Source organism: Oxyura jamaicensis, chromosome 3 (assembly GCF_011077185.1).
Source record: "Oxyura jamaicensis isolate SHBP4307 breed ruddy duck chromosome 3, BPBGC_Ojam_1.0, whole genome shotgun sequence".
In the NCBI taxonomy this organism is placed as follows: Eukaryota; Metazoa; Chordata; class Aves; order Anseriformes; family Anatidae; genus Oxyura; species Oxyura jamaicensis.
The window spans coordinates 12467022-12487971 of NC_048895.1; the positions used below are offsets into that span (position 1 = coordinate 12467022).

Sequence of the window (20950 nt, forward strand, 5' to 3'; positions counted from 1 at the left end):
AAGTATCTTCTCCATCATGCAACTCAAGGGAATTAGTTTGTTCAGAGCCATCCAGGTATTAGCAAGTGCAGCAAAAAAATATCTTAACTCACTTAGTGGATCTAACTCAAAGATAATTTATTGATAGAGACAACAGGTATATCATTTGCATCTTATATATTAATAATGTATGAGAATCTTTCTGCTAAAGAATACTTCAGATTTTTTTTTTTTCTTAGAAGAAATAATTTATATATTTATTGTATCCTATTTTTGTAATACAAAAGTTTCTTTGAATTTCATCATTCCAAACTTTCTTTAGTTTCAGGTTCATGAAGAGCAATCAAATTATAGTGAAATAGAAACTTGTAAATTTGTATTTAAACGTGAAGTTACTCTTTTCCATTCATCTTCAGTTAGAGAACTCAGCTATGCTTCCTTAGTGGAGAAAAGAAAATGTTAGGGCAACGATAATTCCCCTAAAACACTGCTTTTCCTTAATTTTAGAACACTTCTTTTTTATAACTGCAGATAGATATGCCGTACAGCAATTAAAGACAAATAATGTAGAATATTTAATTAACTGAAGCTACAGGAGGATTTTCAGGTAGGCAGAAAGTAATTATCCAAATTACAACTTATTCTCAAAATTATTATTAATTCCCACAGAAATAGGAAAGAGTTTTAAAGACAATAAATCACAGGAATATGAGCTTTACATCACATCTGACAGATGGTACCTCCTGCATTTTGTTTTTTCCATCCCATTAAAAGGCCATTTAGGCCAATGGGTATGTATGCATACAGGCGCGTGTGTACACATGTGCGCACAAAGGGAGGAGAAAGGCAGAGGTACTTCTATCTACTTCAGAATAAAGGACCACCACTCATAAAACAGCTGATATCACTTGTGATTTTCCCCAGAGTTACACTGAATTTCTAAATTAGTATGACTCCTCTTAACTCTAACAAATTAGGTCTGAAACCAAAAAGCCATACTGAAACATTCCTATCATAGATTTACAAGAAAATGTAAACCTCATCCTTTTCAAGTTACACCTACAATATTTTTTTTTACAATGACATCAATTTTTGTATGCTGTCATGCCCTAATGAACAAGGACAATATTTATTCATTTTTGAAAATAATTGTTTTTCTGATAAATCCCAATAACCCCAAGATTTATCTTTAACCCCTCACAATCCTCTCTCATATATATCATTGACAACAATAAAAAACTCTCTAATTGGAAAGGATTCTGTTATCCCAAGAATTCACTAGAGAGTTTAATTTAGCCTTTAACTTGAATCATAGCACAGCTTTCCACACCTCCACTTCTTAGGCAACCACATGCCCAAGTCCTCTGGGCATCAAACTGAGCAAACACCATCATGCACGTGCATTAAGAGACTGGCTTCAACCAAAAAAAAAAAAAATGTTCTAGTCCATGCCATGAAGATAATACACCATCAACATCTTATGAGAAGAGAAATAATGAGCCTACAAATGCCTTATTTTTTTACCAAGTATTATGTTAAAAAAATTCTTTTTTCTGATAGTGTCTCTGGCTTGCACAAATGCAGAGTTCAGAACAGACTTAATTTTGTTTGTCAGCAAGTTGGCTGTTAATTTTGTGATATGATTATTGGAGTTTTAATTTTTCAATACATTAATTAGTACATTTTTATTCTAATTGACAATTTTCATTATAGTCTCACGAGCAGCAAAGTCTCCCAGTTTTCAAGCATTTCAAAATCACTTGAGCTGTAACATTTCTTTTTCACGTAACTGAACTCTACTGAGCTATGCACTGCCTATTAAGGGCCCTGCAGGCATGTCGTGGTAAAGGGGTTTTGATGCTCAGCTGCTAAATAATTAGAAGGTAAAAGCCAAATGGAAATTAACTTCAGTTCAATCAGTCTTTATCATTCTGCAATTATATCTAAAATGTTGTCAGATGCTGATTAACCAGGGCTGTTCAAAGCTGTTTTGATGAGGTAGTCAGAACTTGGAAAGGACTAAAAAAGTAAATACCTTATTTTCCATAGAGAAGGTGGTGGTTGTTGTTTGTTGTTATTGTGTTTTGTTTTTTTTTTTAAAAAAAAAAAAGAGCAATTAGCCAAGCAAAAAAAAAGAATAAAACATGACACTTTTTGACATGTTTTTTTTTGAACTAATGAGCAGTATCACCAGTATATTATTTATATGCTAAAATTTAAATAGTAAGTCAGTCTGTCAACAGCAATAAGTCAAAAACTGAAATGATTTAATTTCTTACAGAAGAAGCATATAGGGACACAATATGTGCTTGAGCTTGTTAATAGCCTGTTTTTTCTGCATCTGTAATAAAGTAAGACAGATCATTTGTCTCTGATGAACCTGCAAAATTTCCTTAATCAGTAAAAGTCAAGTCGATGAAGCAATTAAGACAGCTATATAGAACTATATATCAAATATTATTCCTGAAAACTAAGAAATTTGAATATTATTACACAATATATGTATATACACATATATAAAACCACAAGGAAATGACAGAAAAGTGAAAGTTATATTAACTTATAAAGTTATTTTAAATCTGAATAAAATCTAAAAAGTATAAATTGGTAGACTACTTATATCACTGTTGAAGTACTTGAGCAGCATATCAGACATGTTTAGCTCTAGATGTGGTGTAGATCCCTTTTACACATTTCTTATCCCACAAGAAAACCTTTCATATATCTTTCACATCCTGTTTAAGAAAACTACAAAGGCTGCAACAAATCTAAAAGACAGAAATTCTAAATATATTTCTGGTAACTAAATACTAGGAACAAAATTAATGAATTAGAGTTTTGAAGAAAGAGTGAATAGGTATATATTTAATTTAGGTAACTTCAGAACTACTTAATAGCAAACAGCAGAAAATTCATTTTTTCCTCCACAGATTTGGGATATGAGCCATTTCCCATTGACAAAATTGCACAGTGTTCATTCAAACAGAAACAATCCTATAATTATTTCCAACTTTAATGGCAGTTTTATCTCTAACACCATTGCATAAGGAGACTCAAGACAAAATGGCAGAATATTTAGAGGTGTTGATTTGTTTGTTTGTTTGTTTTTTTTTAATAGGAATGAAAATGACCTTGAGATTTTAAAAGAGTAACGACTGTTTAGACTGGAGGAAAAGAAGACAAAGTGGAAAAAGAAAAGCTAATTTATTGCAAACTGCAGCGAACAAGGTCAAAAAAATAGAAGAGCTTCAAAAAAGGATTTCCAACACAAAGTGAAGTCAACAAAAAAGATCTATCGTTTCAAGCTAAGGAGGTGGGTGGTAAGTTAAAATAATTCATCCTACCTCCCACCAATGTATCAACCCATCATACTGCAAAAGAACCATGAAATTGTTATCCATTCATCTTTGTTTGCTATCCCAAAGATGACATCCCCAAAATAAAGTTTACATGACTTAAAAATTTCTACCTAAAAAGAATCCACACCTTGAATTCTGTAATGGGATGTGTCAGAGTTCCTGAGAAGTGGCACTTAGCCTCTTCTGGGCTCAGAGGGGGAAAGACCCTCAACCTATAAAGAAAAACTGATATGATACTCTGTAAGTTTCCACATTTTTGGCTGTTCTCTTTCTACCCCACTGGTCTAAGAGATCCAACATTTTTCTCCCCAGGCAGATTACTTCTGATTACCTTAATTCACATATTTCTTGTCTTTGTATCTGAATATTACTTCTTCAAACTCCTGCTTGACTTCTCTTATCTGCCAAAGTCCCTTTCATTTTATTAGAATAGTTTGGACTCCTAGTCTCTTTTTAAAGGATAGATTTTAGCTTCAATAAAGTATTGTATCTTATCTCTTGAACACATTATAGGGGCTCTCGCCTTCCTCGATTTTTTTTCCTTTTTACATTCTGGGGTGTGCGTACTGTTCCTTCTGTGATGCTAATAGGATGCTCTTTAAGTGCCTCCATGCTGAGTCTAGGATATAATATCCTAACTTTTTTCTTTCAGGCAGTTTCTAACTTCTTTTAAACAAAAAAAGTTTCTTGTGGGTTTATATTGCTTTTTTACCCCGTGGTGTGATACAACACTCAACTTTCTGGCCTCACCATGTTTCTTCCTATCTCCTCACAAACACTGATGACTACAGAGACCTATCCAAACGTACATACTTGGTGGTTTTATCTCTGTCACTTTAGTTAACTGATTTAGTAATTCTGCAATAACTTATTCCATAAAGAACTGTTTCACTTATTTTGCAGAGTAGGTACAATTACCGCATGTAGACAAGGACTAGTATTCACCTCTAGCAAAAATCTGGGGAGCTGCAGAAGCCTCACGTGCAGTTTCTAATCACAGCTCTTTTCAGAACTTTCTTCAGTGCCAGCTTGGCTGCATAAAAGTGTTATTTGTTATCTAAATTACTTTTGAAAATGTTAGCTATTGGCTACTTACTGTTCTGCATGGCCTTGGAGCTGTATCTGTGGTGCTGAGGTGAGAAAGAAAGAAAACATCTTTGCCTCCCACCCCGACGTGGGGTCACAGATGGGAGACAAGAACACAAGACCTTGGCTGTTCCATGGGCAGTGTGGAACTCTGAAACTCTCATTTCCAAGGTGGAAATAGCCTCGAGTCAGTTCTGGGTCTGCCCCGTGCCAGTTCCAGCTGGCTCCGTCAGCCCCATCCAAGGCCACCTCAGGGAAAACATACTTAGGGAAAAAAAATGCTGGACAGATTGAGGAGGAGAGAAGGAAAAAAAAAGCGAGAAACATCTGAGAGCACCAAGGTCAGAGAAGGAGGGGTAGAAGGTGCTCCGGGCACCAGAGCAGTGATTCCCCACAGCCCATGTAGGACTCAGACTGGAACAATTGGAGGCTTCCTGAAGAAAACTGGAGACCACAGAAAGCCCACACAGTTGCAGATTTATCCTGAAGGATAAACAGCCTGTGTGGAGACACCACACTGGATCAGGGAAAAAAGGAGGAGGAAGGAGCAGATGAGAGGAGCTGTTACAGATTGATTCCATCCCCACGTTCCCCACCCATCCTGCACTGTTCAGGGATGAGGTGGGAATGTGGAAGAATCCGAAGTTAAGGTGAAGTTAAGCCTGGCAAAGGGGGAAGGAAAAGTGTTGCTTCAATGTACACAATGCTTCCAATGTCTGTCTTTTTGCTTCTCACTACTAAACCTATTTTAATTGGCAATAAATTGATTTTTCCTCAAGTTGAGTCTCTGCTGCATGTCACAGGAACTCATAAGAAATCTCACATCCTTTATCTTGAACCATGAGCTTAGTCGTCCCATTTTCTCCTCCAATCCCACTGAATGGGGAGTGGTGAGCAGCTGGGGGGGTTGTTTGGCTGCTGGCCAAGGCTAACCTACCACACCAGCCCTGATGAGACGCAGGATTAAAGATACAATTCTTGACCAGGTTAGCATGGGGCAAGGCAGGGTTCAATGTTCTAGGTTAAGGGAGATAGAGAGTGGGGCTGCTAAGGCTGCCAATTAGGATTGGTATATAATTGGTTAACTTTAAAAAAAAAAAAAAAAAAAAAGAGACAATCATTGAGTGTATTCCTAAATTCAGTTTTCCATGTAACTGATTGTTGTGGTTACAAAGGTACAGTATGTTCTCACAAGGAAGAAGTCAGGAAGCCTGTGCAATAGGAGGGAACATGTTTTGTACCAAAACCTCAATGAAAACATCGTGCAACAGCTTGCAGACATCTGCCTTACAGCACTTAATACCTAATTCTACTCATTTTCATTGGGTTCAGAGCTGCCTAGTCATTTGATAGTAATCTGACTTTTATTTCAATTATATTACATGAGGGAAGGAGTTGCAGAAAGCTCTGAAAATACACAGTAAGCAATAAAATAAAAGAAAGCAAATTACATTTCTTTAATCAAGCAAATCATGGAAGATATTTAAGAAAGTTACTTATGGTATGTGCATTTTAAAAAGGTCAAATTAAATTAACCATTAATTTATAGCAGAGTAAAAATTGTCTTAGAAATCTAGTATAAACCAGCTGATATCAAGCATGAATTTATTTAAGTTCCCTCAACCTCTCCCCTACTGGACATAAATAAAGTGCAATGAAGTAGGAGTCTCATTTCTGGATGACTTGTGTATCTCGTAGAAGGACTTTTTGCAGTTAGGATTATTATTATTTATTAGGCATGATCAGAACTCAATAGACTGCACACAAACTATGCTTTCTGATTGTTTTCTTGGGTGAAGTAACACAAAGCAAAACAAAATAGTTTTAGCTACATGTAGCAGAAGCGTGTTCATACAGTTTTTAAATGTCTCAGTTGAAATGCCTACAAGCTTCACAGCTGCCCACATGAAATAAAAATGGTTCAATACACTTATACCTCTATGTGTCCAATACATTATTTATATTGGAGAAAGATGAGGCAAGACAGGGGGACTACTCAGGAGACAAGATTAAACAGTCTCTTGATAAAAAATAAAACAGCATAAGACTCTAGTGCATTCAGCATTTTTATTTCTCTCTTCTACAATCTTAATTTTAGTTAGCATAGTAAAAAAAATGCTTGAATTTATTACTCTGGGACAAAACAGGAATTCCTTCTCTGTACTTTTTCTACAAATATCAATATTTTCTGTGGCATATTTCGGAGATATTCAGACAGCTTTGCAACCCCTCAGCTGTTTCCAGAGGACAGAAAAGCACAGCAGATATCAGACCATGCTTCCACTACAGTATATCAAAGAATTCCAGAAATATCCTAATATTTTACAGGGATCTCCATTCCTCAAGACACATATCTTGTTACACCTGAATTAATCTCTCCCTTCAGTAGCTAATGGCATTTTAAGACCAAGTCAACCAACTACAGAACTTGGGGAAGATTACAGAGATGTTCAAAGTGCTGCAATTGTCCTAATTCATGAGAGGGACTGCGGAACCACTACAGTCTTTTTAGCGCCATTCCTTGTGACACAAGACACAATGCAGTAGAAAAATGTATGTTTTGTCCTTTCCATTTACCATGCCCCATCTTGCACATCTAGGCTAAAGCTAAAATTTCTTGTGTTTGTATTTCAAACAAAAGTTTCCCTCTGGTGAGCTTGTTCTTACCTTCAGACCTGGCAGGAAAGCAGTAGACTTTCTAGGCAAACTCAGCAGAGAAGCTGCAACTGGAATTAGGCTGGATAAAGAAGAATCCACCAGACTACAAACGTTTGAGGCAGGCTAGGCCAGCTCAGATACACAGAAGCATTCTGCTCAGTTATGAAACAAAAAGGTCCAAGCTTTTATGGTAACAAACAGGTTGTTCCAAGACAACCTGTAGAATAAATTGTGCCACCTTTCCTGTGGATTTGCACCTTAAGTTCCACACTGACTGCAAAAATCCCATTTATCAGAGTCAATACTGTTAGCTCCCCTTCACATCCACTGGACCTGTTAGTCCACCCATTCCCCAGCCATGACAGAAATAGCTCCAATGTACCCCATGCTTCTTCCTAGTTCCTCTCCACCTTTCCTTCATATCCCATGCTTCCTTTCCCTGACTGCAAGCTGGCATGACGTGCATTAGCTGTAGGTGTTTTAAAACTATATACATATGGCCACCTAGCAAACATTCATGTTGAACGTTCAAGTGGCAGGCCAAACAGAACACATCCTCTACTTGGCTATTTCTGCACTGAGGATACAACAGTCGCAGTCTCTTGCTTCAACAAAGTGACTAGTTTTCATGAAACTTGCAGAAACTTAATCATCTTTCAGATCCTGAAACTTCTGTCTGAAGTGGTTAAAGCCTGACTACAGCTGCTGGCAGGTAAATGTAGGGAAGGGAGGACGACACTGAAAACTTTATTTTTCCTTCAAAAAAATAAGCTAAAATAATATTATCTGGAATGTGCCTATGCTATTAAACTTACCCTTGACCAACTGATAACGTATTTTCTGAGACGGGAATGGCATCTATCACAGGAATGAGGTCCTTGGGTGCATAATACTCGATGAACCACATCATCCATTCTTGTGGTTGTTTCACGGGGTGTGTGTTATTCTTTAAAGTTTTCTGGACAACCTATGTGAATGGAGAAGAAAAGAAAAATTCAACAGGCTCGCAGTTTGTAGTGACTTATAATTCAGCAAATCTCAGTAAATCAGTACTAGCTTTTGAGAATGACTTGCATTTAATTCAATATCAACAGCTCACCATGGATAAAACTGATCTACATTTATTTATTGATTTGTGAGAATTTTCTTTTTAATTAAAGATGTATCCTGCCTGAATGAATGCACATTGGCAAAAGCAGAGTTAGATACTGGAAGAAATATATACATCTAATAATTTGTGAAGTCTCTGATGCAATAAGCTAAGCAGTAATTGTTTAGAATCACTTGGAATGTGTAAAACACTGAGCTAGATGACATTGCATTATAGATGATAATAAAGAGGCTTTTCCAAAGCAAAGATATAATTCAGCAACGATTCCTGATATTTCCCATTAAAGAGTCTCTGGAGATTAAGTGCACATTTTATATACAGGTATACATACACTTCCTTATAAATAAGCACATAATCAACATCATACTTTGCCAAACCCCTTCCACTCCCAATAGAACATAAAGTGAATGAGAAAGATAACGCCGTTAGAATCAAATATGTAAGTTAATATTTCAAAAGCAATATACTTGCTTCAAGGCTAAAAATATCAAGAAGACTAAATTAGTTGGAGGTTTAAAATTAAGAAGATTTCATGCCTCTGGTTTTTCTATTCTTTACTATTTGGTATAGCAAAAGCAACAAGATTAAAACTTTTGAAAAAGTGCTAATTTGTTTATACCATATTTTGTCAATAACCCAAGCGGGAAAAAAAGCTGTCTGGCAAGAAGCTCCAAATGAAGGAACAGAAAATTAGGTTTCCTAATGCATAAATATAAAAAAGAACCCAATTGTTTTCTTAATAGCCAGAAATTCTCTGAGGTTCAAGCTATCCTTGATCTGTTCCCTTGTGATACTTTCCAGAAGAAAGCCCATCCACAAAAAGTTCTAAATTAATATGAAGAGTTCACTTATGTTTGGCAACTGTGAATTATTTATTTGCAGCAGATCTCACCACAGAGGATTGCAAGGTAATTACTGTCCCAGAGGTATTCCTTATACTGTAGTTAAGATGAGGTATAGTATAGTTGAGATGTTGCATCTGTGTCAAATATTTTTAAAAGCACACACCTGAACTGCTGTCCAGGTGAATTTCTGCACTGATGGACCACAGATCAGATGACCTATACCGTTTTGCTGTCCTGGACATCTCAACGAAAGTAAAGTGTTGGTGTGAAGTAAGTCACCAGAACTAAAAACCATCCAGTCCAGCCTTCTGATGGGCCACAATTAATGGAGTGGAAATCCTGAATGTCTAAAGATGATGTTGACTTCTTTAATCTATTGAATAGCTATGAGGATTTGATGAAACTGAATATGCTGTTCAACACTCTGCTAGTATGCAGTTTAACATTCCCTATTAAGATCTTTCTTCCTGTCTGTAAATGTTACAGCATCTCACTCTCTTTGAAAGTTCTCAGTATTTAAGTTTTTTTTTTTTTTTTCTCCACGAAACGTGCAAACAGCTTTGCCCTCAAGTCTTCAGAAAGATCATAGTAATGACAGAAAGGATGAGTAGTGGCAGATGCATCCACTTGCTTCCTGACCCAGAAATCCAGTGAAGAAAGGTTGTTTCTCTAACATAATTTTCATCCGTACCTGTGGATGCAGAATATTGTCCACCAAGCCTAACAATGGAATTACTCCCAAATGGTTTTCAAATAGCTACAACCTTCAGTATTTTACAGGTTCTACCTTAATTATAATGATGAAAAGAATTAGCATACTTTCTATCCTGATCTCTGATTTCCACATTTGCAGTTCAGAAACTTGCTGGGTAATATCAAATAGTACCAAGAACGAAAAAAGCCTATGATGAATGTGTAACAGAGAGCGAACTACCCTTAGAAACCATGTGGTATCCCATTAAGTCCAGAGGCAGTTTTTGTCTAAGCAAAACCAAGTTTTCAACAAACCAGAGTACTAGTTTTTCTAGAGACATAAACCAAAAAGTACATCTATCCTCGTTGACATGGAAATGGCTTATATGGCCCATGGAGCAGGATGAAGCAACGTCTGTGTGGCTGTGGCTTTGTTTGTGGAATTATGGAAAGCGGTCATCTTGACAGCACTTTGGAGCACTCCTCTCCAGCAGCCTAAGATCTGTACATTTTCTGAATCATGACCAAATATAAATAAGCAGTATGGAGGGGCAAGAAATGTTCTTCAGTTTAGGGAATGCAGAGCTGGCTGACCATCAGACCTTCTCCATTAGTGTGGGGTTTAAAGTGTGTGTTACCCGGATAGCTGGATGTTGCCATCCTGCCCATGCCTTGGGCATGGCAGCACAACCAAGCAGCTAAGACTGATCTAGAAGGCAGCAGATTGCGATGGCAGCCCTGCACAGCAACTGACCTTCTGAGTGATCCTGAGCTGATCCCCTCTGCCTCCACAGCATTGTTTTCTTTCTCATCTTCATAACTCTGAGGGAGCAGGAACTTTCAGCTTTGAGGTTTGAGCTATAAGCTTCAAGAGAACTCTGCAGCAGCCCAGGAGTTTAAAGTAGAAGGTTTACATTAAAAGTACAAAATCACAGATTTCTCTGTAGGTTGTCACGTTGGGTGTCCCTTTGCACCCAGAAACTCTCCCAAACCTTCTCTGAGGGCAAAACACAGGCGAAATGCCCTTGATATCTTTCTGGGTAATCAAGACTGTGAAGATCTGTAACTAATAACCACAATGACATCCTTTTGGATCAACCATGGACAGTTTTAGGGCAAAATGTGAAATAAAAATGACAACCCAATAAGAACAGCATCTGAGGCAAAAAGACTCCAGATAATAAAAAGTTGCAGAAGTGAGAGCAGGACCAAATCTCTCTTCTATCTTCTCTATTGCTTTCACCTCCAATTCTTGGCTAGTCTTTCCCTGCCCATACTAAAAGCCATTACAAGTCCTGGAGCAGCAAACACATGAGGGGCATGATACTTACTTGCTTAGTCAGCAAGGCTGTATGCAATAATGAAGAGTTGTCGTGCAAGGTTGCAGCAATGGAGGCTATTTAGGGAGCACTCAGAGGAATTCTCTCATACCTAGCCAATTTTTAGTGGTAATAGAGAACAGAATAGCACATGGACTTCAGGAATGTCTGTAAAGATGGATCTACTTGTACAAAAGAGCTTATAAACTAAGGTAAGAGAAAAGTGAAGGAGAAAGAAGGATAAGGCAGAAGGACAATATGATTATGTAGTCACTTGGGAAACTAATAAATATGAATTGAAGATAACACAGTAGGGTTTTGTTTTGCTTAGCTTTAAATATAATAGTATTAATTTTAACTTTTAGTCTATAAATAGCTGAGTTGAAAAGTCTCATTGCCAGAAGATGTTCAAGGAGTAAATTCAGCAGGAGAGTAAAGGATGCAAGCTCAATGGCAATAGGCATGGAGTTCCTGGCAAATGGCACAGTTTGCATGAAACCACAGTGAGCTAAACTTGCTTTGTGCTGACCAGGCAGGCATGGGACTTAAGAAAGGAAAAGTGAAAAAATAGACAATTACTTTCTAGAGCCTCCTGAGAGGCTCAAGACTGAGAAAAGCTGATTTATTAGGTGATTTTTTTTTTTTCTGGGAACTGAAGTTTCTATTTGAATTTGACTAAAAGGCAAAACAAAGGCACCTGGTATACTTCTAGGCCAGGTCACTTTTTTTTTTTTTTTGGACTTGTTGGTTTATTTATGTTGAAGTGAAAACTTAACATAATTAAAACAGAAGTTAACACACTTTATTTCTAATTGCTTTTTAAATCTTAAACATCTGAATGGTATACACCTTTCAAAAAAAGACAATAGCCCCTAGAAAGCAAGAGGTAGCAAAGAATAAAGATACCAAACCATATACAGAATGGCAATAAGGCAGAGAGGTAATGTTCTAGCTCATTCAATTCAAAGAGAAAGTATTTATTTTCTTATAAACTCTCTTTTTGACACTCTTGCTTTAGAGTTTCTGAGGCTTATCTCAGCATCTCATTGCTGACAGTTCCTTACCCATCAGGAAAATCCCAGGCCTCGTAAAAAGAAAAAAAAAAAAAAAAAAAAAAAAAAAAAAAGAGAGAAGAGAGAGAGCTGGCCCCTCTCCCTCTTCATATGCCAGTGCCCAAACCTACATGCTGAGAAATCATCATGGGAAGGTCTGATAATCCCCCTCCTGTTGAATCAGCAAGAAATGATAAATCCAAGATGCCAATAATGTGCCAAAGACCACTGTCACACACTGACATCAATAACTGATGGCATACTCATACAGCTCCCAAAAAGATAGTGGCTTGCTGTATGCAGATGAAGACTACAGATCTGTGCTTACACCTGGTGAAACAGAGCACCCTCTCAAGGACCTTCTGAGCACCCATATGCCACTGGCAAATCAGTGTAACCCTTCCTCTTCCCTATCAGCTAGGAATCAGCTGGGGTTGGGCAAGTCAAGACAATCATCTCTCACTAGGTAACATATCACCAATTCCTTGAAGGACTGCTACTCATGGATTTCTAAGGCTTTAATCAGTGAGAGTGTGTGTATTGCACTTACAGCTTCTCCATCACCAAGACAAGGAAAGAAAACTGATGGAAGTTGGAGAAAAGAAACTCCAGCATTTTAGATCATAATTCAGAGACAATGACTGCATATGCAGGCAGTTATTTTGTTTCTGTCAGCTTGAGGTTTTCAGTGAGCAGCAAACTGTGTTTGCTTCACTCCTGACAAAAAATGAAATGATTATAGTAAGCAGCCCCAAAATTGTGATATACACTGTTTTATTATGTATTATTATTGTGTGTGTATATATACACGTGTGTGTGTGTGTATATATATATATATATAATTTAATCAATTTAAACATACTGTAAGGAGGGTGCTATCTAATCAGCAGCTCAGTTAAAGACAGCAGGCTGCCAGTGACCCTTGAGACTGTGTGATACTCTCAGATTGCCTGTTGGTGTTGCAGAGAGGCAGAGTCCAGTGCTACGATCTGCTGACACTGTGGCACACAACTCAGCAAATAAAATTACACAACAGCAATGGACACTGCTAAACTCCTTGCTCTCAAAGCCAAAGCATGAAAGTTTTTCTGCTTAAGAGGCATCCCAGCATGCACCCAAAGTATTTATTTTCTTTCTCACCTCTGGTTTTATGTCCATCCTTTCCTCCTTTCCATCCTGTTATTATTCTTATTTAAAGTACAGCAATGTCCAGAGTGCATACATCATGCAAACACATAACAGGAGATGTCTGAGTTTCCAGCTGAAGTAAACAGCACATAAAATTAAGATATATAAGCTTAAAAGTGTATGCTGGGGGTGGAGATGCAAATGGTTTAAGTGGCTTGTCCAAGGTCAGCTGGACTTTCCCAGTGGGTGTGGATAGGAAAACTACTTCATTAAGTAATCAGATCAAGATAATATATCATGCTTTTCCTATACAGTGAACAGCACACACAGACTCTCATCCAGAATACTAAATTTAAGGTCATGGACTTCAGCCAGCTTAAAGCTAAACACATAATTAAGACCTTGGCTAGATAGAGGTTCAGTTAAGCTTGCAAATTGGTGCACAGCCATCCCCTGATTTCAGACCACCTGTACTTCTGCAACAACAGTCCCTGTTCTCAGATATAAAAGAGAGTTTAATGCAGATGTATCAATAGGAATTGCATTCATGTGTCAGAAAGGTATAATTTGCTACTCTTAGGAATCAATGGAGTTCTTCCAGACTTTCATCTGCATAAGAAAAATGAAAATTGCTGTTCAAATTCATTCCTTGATGTCTTGCTGATTTTTCCCTCCCACTGAATAGCTACTTTATTTTCTAGATATATTAAGTTCACATTCCTGAACTCTAATTTTTTAATATATTTTCTGGCCCTTTCTCCAGCTTTTATGTACCTCTGCAAATGTAAACTTGTCTGTCTTCACAAGCGTTCACCACTTTTCATTATTTAGCAGTTTCTGGGGATTTCTGTTTTGTTTCTTTTCCAGATCAGTAACAAAGATACTTAGTACGATATGCAAGTTACTCAACCAGACATCTTTCCTGTATATCTACTGGTTATCTCAGTTCTCAAGCCACTTGACAACGCCCTATATAAGCCAATTGGAAATAATTTTCAGTTGAGCATTCAGGAGGCATTCAATCTCCTCTCTCCACTCTCCTGTGAAATTCATAGGCATAATAGAGATGTTTGTACAATGTGACACGTGGAGACTAAAAAGAATAACAGAGCCTTACGAGTGAAATTGTAATTATGGAAAGTATATAGCAAGGCTTAAATTAGGACAGCCTCCCCCCATCACTGTCAAAGCATCTGTCTATCTCCTTCCCCAAAGCCACCTGATTCTCACTTGTGCAAGCACTGGTTTCACAGCCTGGACAACCCCATTGAGAGTGGGGAGATTTTTCTCATCTACAACAGAAGAAGTGACAGAAGGTTTTGTTGCACACAAATAGTCCTTCACAGCTTTCTAACTTCTCTCATTCCTCTCAATAGATTTGCTTGTGGATTTCTGTAAGTGCAAGCTGTTAGAATTGTGTACGACTTTTCATTGAACATGTTAGTACTGCAGAGAACTCACATTTGAGCACCCACTGGAATCTGCATTATTGCACTTCATAACTCACTTCTGCTTCTGTTCTTTAGAGCACTTTAGATAATGAACATGAATATTTGTGTTTATTGTTGTTTTAGATTTTTTTTTAAGTAAATATTTTCCATAACATTTCTGTCACCACAGTTTCTACTTTCACATCCAATATTTTTTTCCTGCTGATGTGCAATATCAAAAACCCTGGCATGGTGTTTTTAAGTTATAAACGTCCCCTAAATAGATTATTTGCTACCAAAGCACTTTATTAAATCTATCAACTCCTCCCTTGAATTACTAATTCACTTCTAATTTTGAAGGACAATGTTGTGAGGGGACATATGGCCCTCGCAGCATTTATTATTTAAAAAACAGCCAAACCTGTTATAAACTCAGGCAGCACCACAGCCATCTGTGAAGCATTAATGATAAAAAAAAAAAAAAAAAAAGAAAGAAAAAAAAAAGGCCAAGAAAAAAAATAGAGTCACTTGTTCATTAAAGATGTCTTTAAAAAAAAAAAAAAAACTGGAAAACACCTAGTAGATAGTATGATGATTTTAACATTTATATGGAAAAAATATTCCTGGTGTTGTTTCCATAAGGATCAGCAATATATACCCTGTCTCATACAGCCTGATTCTAAAAGTGGGAAGAATCATCATGGACCCCATGAGGGAATGAACAACCATCAATCACAATGGTGTGAAAACTGATTTGCCCAGGACAGAAGAGGTCAACACTCCATCATATTTAGCCTTATCTGCACCCAGCCAAATATTCCACCTGAAAAATAGATCTCAATATTTATGTTGTAAAGACCAACTCTTTCATTATCTTTGTCTTCCTTTCTTCCTTCCCTTCCCCCCCGGCCCCCCCCCCCCCCCCCAATCTAAAATATGAAACACAATGAAATATCTTTCTGGCTTATTATACTCAAGTAAGAACCAAGTTTCATGAAATGAGAGTCAATCTCAAGAGCTTTGAAGTAATTTTAGAGGAACTATGGTGATCAGAATAAAGGGGGTTAGAAGTAAAATACAATGGCATATAGGACATTGTTTTCCTTTTAAAATCAAATTTATAGTAGAATTTGTCTGCTCTGTTTATAAGACCGTTATTCCTCCACTTTCCACTGCTAGAAACATTTGTTCTGCCACCTTCCTTAACAAGAAAATCACATAGAGAGTAATTGCATGTAAGACTTAGAACAAATACATATCACTCTTTCTGAAAGCATATATACCATAATTTGATTACGTCAAATAATATCCCTATAATTATAATTTAATCATCTTACAATCATTTCTTATAGGTTTCACTTTGAATCACTATTTTAACATTGAGGAATAAAATTAATATGTCAAACATATAAAGGAAATTCATATTGAGACCATATATGGGAACATAATTATAGAGCAATTAAAGTACAATTGCATTATGATTACTAGAAAATTTATAGCAACTGACATAGTAAAGACATAATTCTCTTTTAATGCAGTGTGTTAGATGATTTTCTTTAGTGTATTTTATTTTAGCAGTTCCTTCATCTTGATTTTTTTCAAGGTTAATTTTACACGGAAGCTTTGAAAAAAATTCTCATAGACACTTAGGTTTCTTGAGCTGCATATGTAATATAAAGCAATTACTGGGTAACATTACTACCATCTTAGAGTTTTATTGACATGAGTGTTAAAGTAGCACTAGCACCAGGCACTAGTTAAACGTGCTAGGTTTTTCAGTGGGAAACACGAGCCTTGCTCTAGGAAACCATTTATATTCAAGACACAAGATTAATTCAAATCTCTCTTGAAAGCAATTCTCAACTCCACATTTTACTAAACCACATTTTACTAAATAGTGTGAACCGTCCTTTGTACCAGAACCCAATTCTGTAAAGCTTTTGAGATGTGCTTAAGCCTCTCTGAAATAACCAAAAGACTGAATCAGTCTCACTTTGTGAAGACTCCCATCCCTAATGCAGTGAACTCAGTATGTTAGATAGGCTTTCACCAGTGTAATGAAGTTTTCCCTTTTTCTTTCACTTTTTCTCATTTCTTGCAGAGAATCTTTGTAATCAGCTGCAGCAATTTTGTCATTCTTACTGGCTTTAGCTGTCCTCTCTCTTAACACAGCCCACAAATATCTATATCACATTAAAATGTAATAGCTGCGTCTGGAAGGGGATACATTTTCTAATGAGTTTGCACAATGGACCAAATATCCAACCTTAGGCTGTAAGCTAGAGATATTTTTTTCAGCTAAGCCTTTATGTATTCACTGTGTAAATGGAAATAGTTCTTTGTTCACATAACAATTAGATTAAGTATCTGGATGTTACTCATCTGTGCACGCAAATTTGGAAATAGGCATGAATATGCAAATTTTGAATTATAAACACTTTTTAAAAGACTAGCCCATGACATCTCAGTCACTCTCCTCAGTGTGTTTAATCAAGTGCCTTGTTTAATACTTAAACACAATTCACATAACTATGTACAATGTAAGACTGAGAAAACAGGAGAAATGGATAAGAGCTATTGCATAGGAAATTAATTTAATAGATTTATAACAACAGCAACTTTTTAATGAATTAATGTGCAACTGGTGAGTGATAAGTCCTTGTAGCAATCTGTTATACTAGTACATCCCAACAGGTAAATTAAGGTAGAAGAGAGAGATTTTCTAAGTATTTATAATAGGTAGAAAATTGTTTATTGTAAAAACTATTCATTTCCTTGGTTAGACTTGGATGTTGTCAATGATATGACAGTAATTTAACTAGATATTATATTTTTTAATATTTTTTTTTCTAAACAATTTATTTCTAGAAATACTGGCAGGAAGGAGAAATATGAAAGAGGACTGAAGAAACTGACCTACAAGGGAATACAAATCTGCCAAAATTAATACACTTACATTAAGAATCATTTTTTTATTTCATAAACACCATTAAATACATGGAGAGACAAAAGCAGCTTTTCAAAGGTTTGTCATACAGGAGAGGATAATGGTCCAGTGTGTAGAGCTCAAGACTAGGACTCAAAGTAGCTGGCTTCAGGTACATGAATGATCATTTGTGTGATCTTGGATGAGACACTTGGGACTGAGTGGAATGTAACTTAAGCCTCGGATCATCTGCAGCTCAATACCAGGTTTTATACTGGGTACTATAGCCCTTAAGCTGATGCAATATGGAGCTCACAAGTCACTCACTTGAGTGTGGACCCAGGAGCCATGTGGCATTTGCTCTCACCTCCAAACTGAAGGAGCCCATGCTAGTTTCAAACTGGGTCAGACAGGTCTACGTTTTGGAGCCTTGGTGTAAATGCAGTCTCTCCTCTGCTTTGGTTCCCACCTCTTCCTAAAGCAGTGTTGCAAGGGTAAAAGAAGAAAGCTCGTGAGCTCTCATAAATAATAGGAAAGGGGGAAAGAGTGGAATCTAGTCTAGAAGACACCTAGGAGAAGCTGTACAAGTTCAACCACCTACCTGTCAACAGTTTTCAAACTAGTGCCGGTGTCATGACAGCTAACACAGGAGAAAGATTAACCAAAACAGCTGGAGTTTCTGCTTGTTTCCTTTTGCAGCCATTGTTTACTTCTAAAATTAGAAAGTAAAAGAAAACCTTGAAAACACAGCAAAAGAGTGAAACAATGACATCTGTCTGATTTTGCAAAGGACCTATAACAAGAACTATAAAACAGGCCAATCATTTCCACGTGCACTATCTTAGGATCCAGTAATGACGCATTACTGGCTATAATGATCTCAGTTTCAGTGCTCATCAACAAAGGTAAAGTTGGAGAGGTAAGACCACACTCTGAAGTTCTATACTGAGTGACTTCTCAGACCAGAGGTGGTCTGAACAAATTCCACACAGAAAAGATGAAAACAGACAAAATACAGTCCCATCTCCTTAAACTCCACTTTCAAGAGGTGAGGAAGAAAAGAAGCAGAGCAATATCTTGAATAAATAATGACAAAGCAAAACAGGGGCAGAAATTCAGCACCAGATGGGAGAAATCTCCTAAAAGATAATTCTTTTCATGATCATTTGCAGTCATTTGAGCAATCATCATTAGAATTATCTCACCTGCTGACTAGGGCCCACATTCTGCTTTCCCTGTTCTCCTGCTTGCTTTTACATTGGCATGCAACAGTCTCTTTTTAACATAAATTCAAACTATATAAAGTACTGTTTACCAGTGTTGTAACACAGGAGATAGGAACACAGACTAAATACTTGTCTCAACTGCCTGAAAGCAAAGCTGGCAACAGCCACCTCTTTAAAATAAAAAATAAAAAAAAAAAAAAAAATAAGCAAGAGTGGAGCATCAGAGCAGTGCCAGTCTCTTCAGGGTAGGCTGCCTCTTCTCCCGGGTGGCACTGCATTTGTTCTCCTGCCAGAATAGCAAAGAGGTATTACATTATTACATATGCATCTTTAAAGGGAATTAATAACTCCTAAAGCCTTGGGAGGACATATCTTAAGGCCTGAGATTCAAGCAGAAAGAGAAATGTGACAATGAAAATAGATTGGTATTAAAAAAAAAAAAAAAAAAAAAGCTTACTGTATACATCAAACTGATAAACTGCCATTAAATAATGGGTGCACTTACAGGTTTTCTTTCCTATTTAATTTCCTACAGCACCAAGACCTTTATATTGTAATTCTGCTGCTTGCTGCTATTTGTGACAACTTGTGGCATATTAGAGGTACTTTTTGAAAGGCAGTCACAGTGTAATATTAGTGTTGTGAGGCTCTGATTTAGGTATGGTCATCTGTCAGGAGTCCTGGAGAGTCTGGACTAATTCAGGCAGGCAAGTAAACAGAAGGATGCCCAGTGATTTCAAAGAGGACCTGAAGCACAGATGAGACGAAGTACAAAGCCTTGAATTTAGATGGATGGGACAGGGAAATAAGGCTGCAGAGAAGGAAAGAGAGGCCTTCAGTTATTTGCTTTTCCGTTATATGTAAATTGTGTCATTCCTTTTTCTCCTCAAAGATACATCCATAATTTAGGTTTCTAAAGCCAAAACTTAAAATCCATTAAACGTACATTAAATAGTGGAAATGAATTATGGAGAGGCTGAGGATGCATAGGTGTAAATCCACAAGGAGTCTTAATAATTTTGTTGTCTTGGTATTAATACATTTTGGAATAAGGAAAGCAAATTTTCATCAGACACTCAAAATGCAAACTTGTCATCACTGCTCACCCTATTTTCACTTGGTTGAGTGCTGGTAGAAAGGTATTTAGGAATTGATATTCTTCTTTATACTTGCTAGTCATAAAGCATCCCGTTGGCTTTACATTCTTCTCTCTTTACCTTAATTTCATCTTATTTAATATTCATTCATAGCCTCTGTAAATATGCAGGACCATGCAGATCTAGAAATTAAAGCTGGCAGACATCCCTGGAGCACAATCAGGGTGCCCTGGCAAAGATAGAAGGTAGAAGAAGTCTCTGACAGGATCCATACAAGAGGATTGGAAGAGGACAGATTAAACCCTCGTTCACACAAGAGCAATATCCAAGGAGCAAGAGACTGCAGCTAATGAGGAGAAAAAAATCTCCCAAAATTCTTGGTAAGCTTCTTGGTTTGATGAGAATTATTTTTTTCAATCTTTCTTCTGTAACTGCCACTCTTTACATTACTACTGACCAAGCAGAAAAATAATTCATAGTCACACAAGGCAACCAAATGTTAGAGCATCCTCAAAAATTGGTTTCCATAAAATAAAAATAAATAATAAAAAAAAAAACATTTACTACACTTTTCCCACAGTCACTTAGTAAAGGATTTGCTGCAGTTTAAAAATTCATTGACCCACGGGAGAGATTGGAAGCTATATAAATGGGTCACGCTCATCACTTTGGGATGAAAATCTGTCTGCAAGTTTGATGAATGAACAAACTTTTGCATAGGCAGAGACTAACAAGGTGTGATGGTTTTACTTGAGTGGGCAGCCGAGCTCCACCACAATCGCTCTCTCACTCCTCCCCTCCTCAAAGAGGAAGGGGGAGAAAAGACAACACAAAGAGCTCGAGGTTTGAGATGAGAATGATTTAATTAAAGGAAAGGGGAATGGGGAGAAAGAGAAACAAAAGAAACAAGGCCGTGCGGAAGCACAGAGAGAAAGGAAAAAAAGTTATTCTCTACTTCCCATCAACGAGCGATGTTCGGCCACGTCCCGGGAAGCAGGGCCTCAAAACGCGTACCGGTTGTTCAGGAGAGACCCTCCCCCA

General features: G+C 37.1%; 1 long non-coding RNA gene across 1 annotated transcript in view; it reads right to left on the reverse strand.

The window, feature by feature from the left end:
- Positions 1 to 303: 303 nt before the first annotated feature.
- Positions 304 to 20950, reverse strand: part of LOC118165182 — a 452777-nt gene continuing 432130 nt past the window's right edge. Inside the window, exons 2-5 of the long non-coding RNA XR_004749898.1 lie at positions 17954 to 18061; positions 7898 to 8049; positions 7645 to 7787; positions 304 to 417 (exon numbers count right to left, since the gene is read on the reverse strand). This is a non-coding gene — a long non-coding RNA (uncharacterized LOC118165182). The remainder of the gene's footprint in view (positions 418 to 7644; positions 7788 to 7897; positions 8050 to 17953; positions 18062 to 20950) is intronic.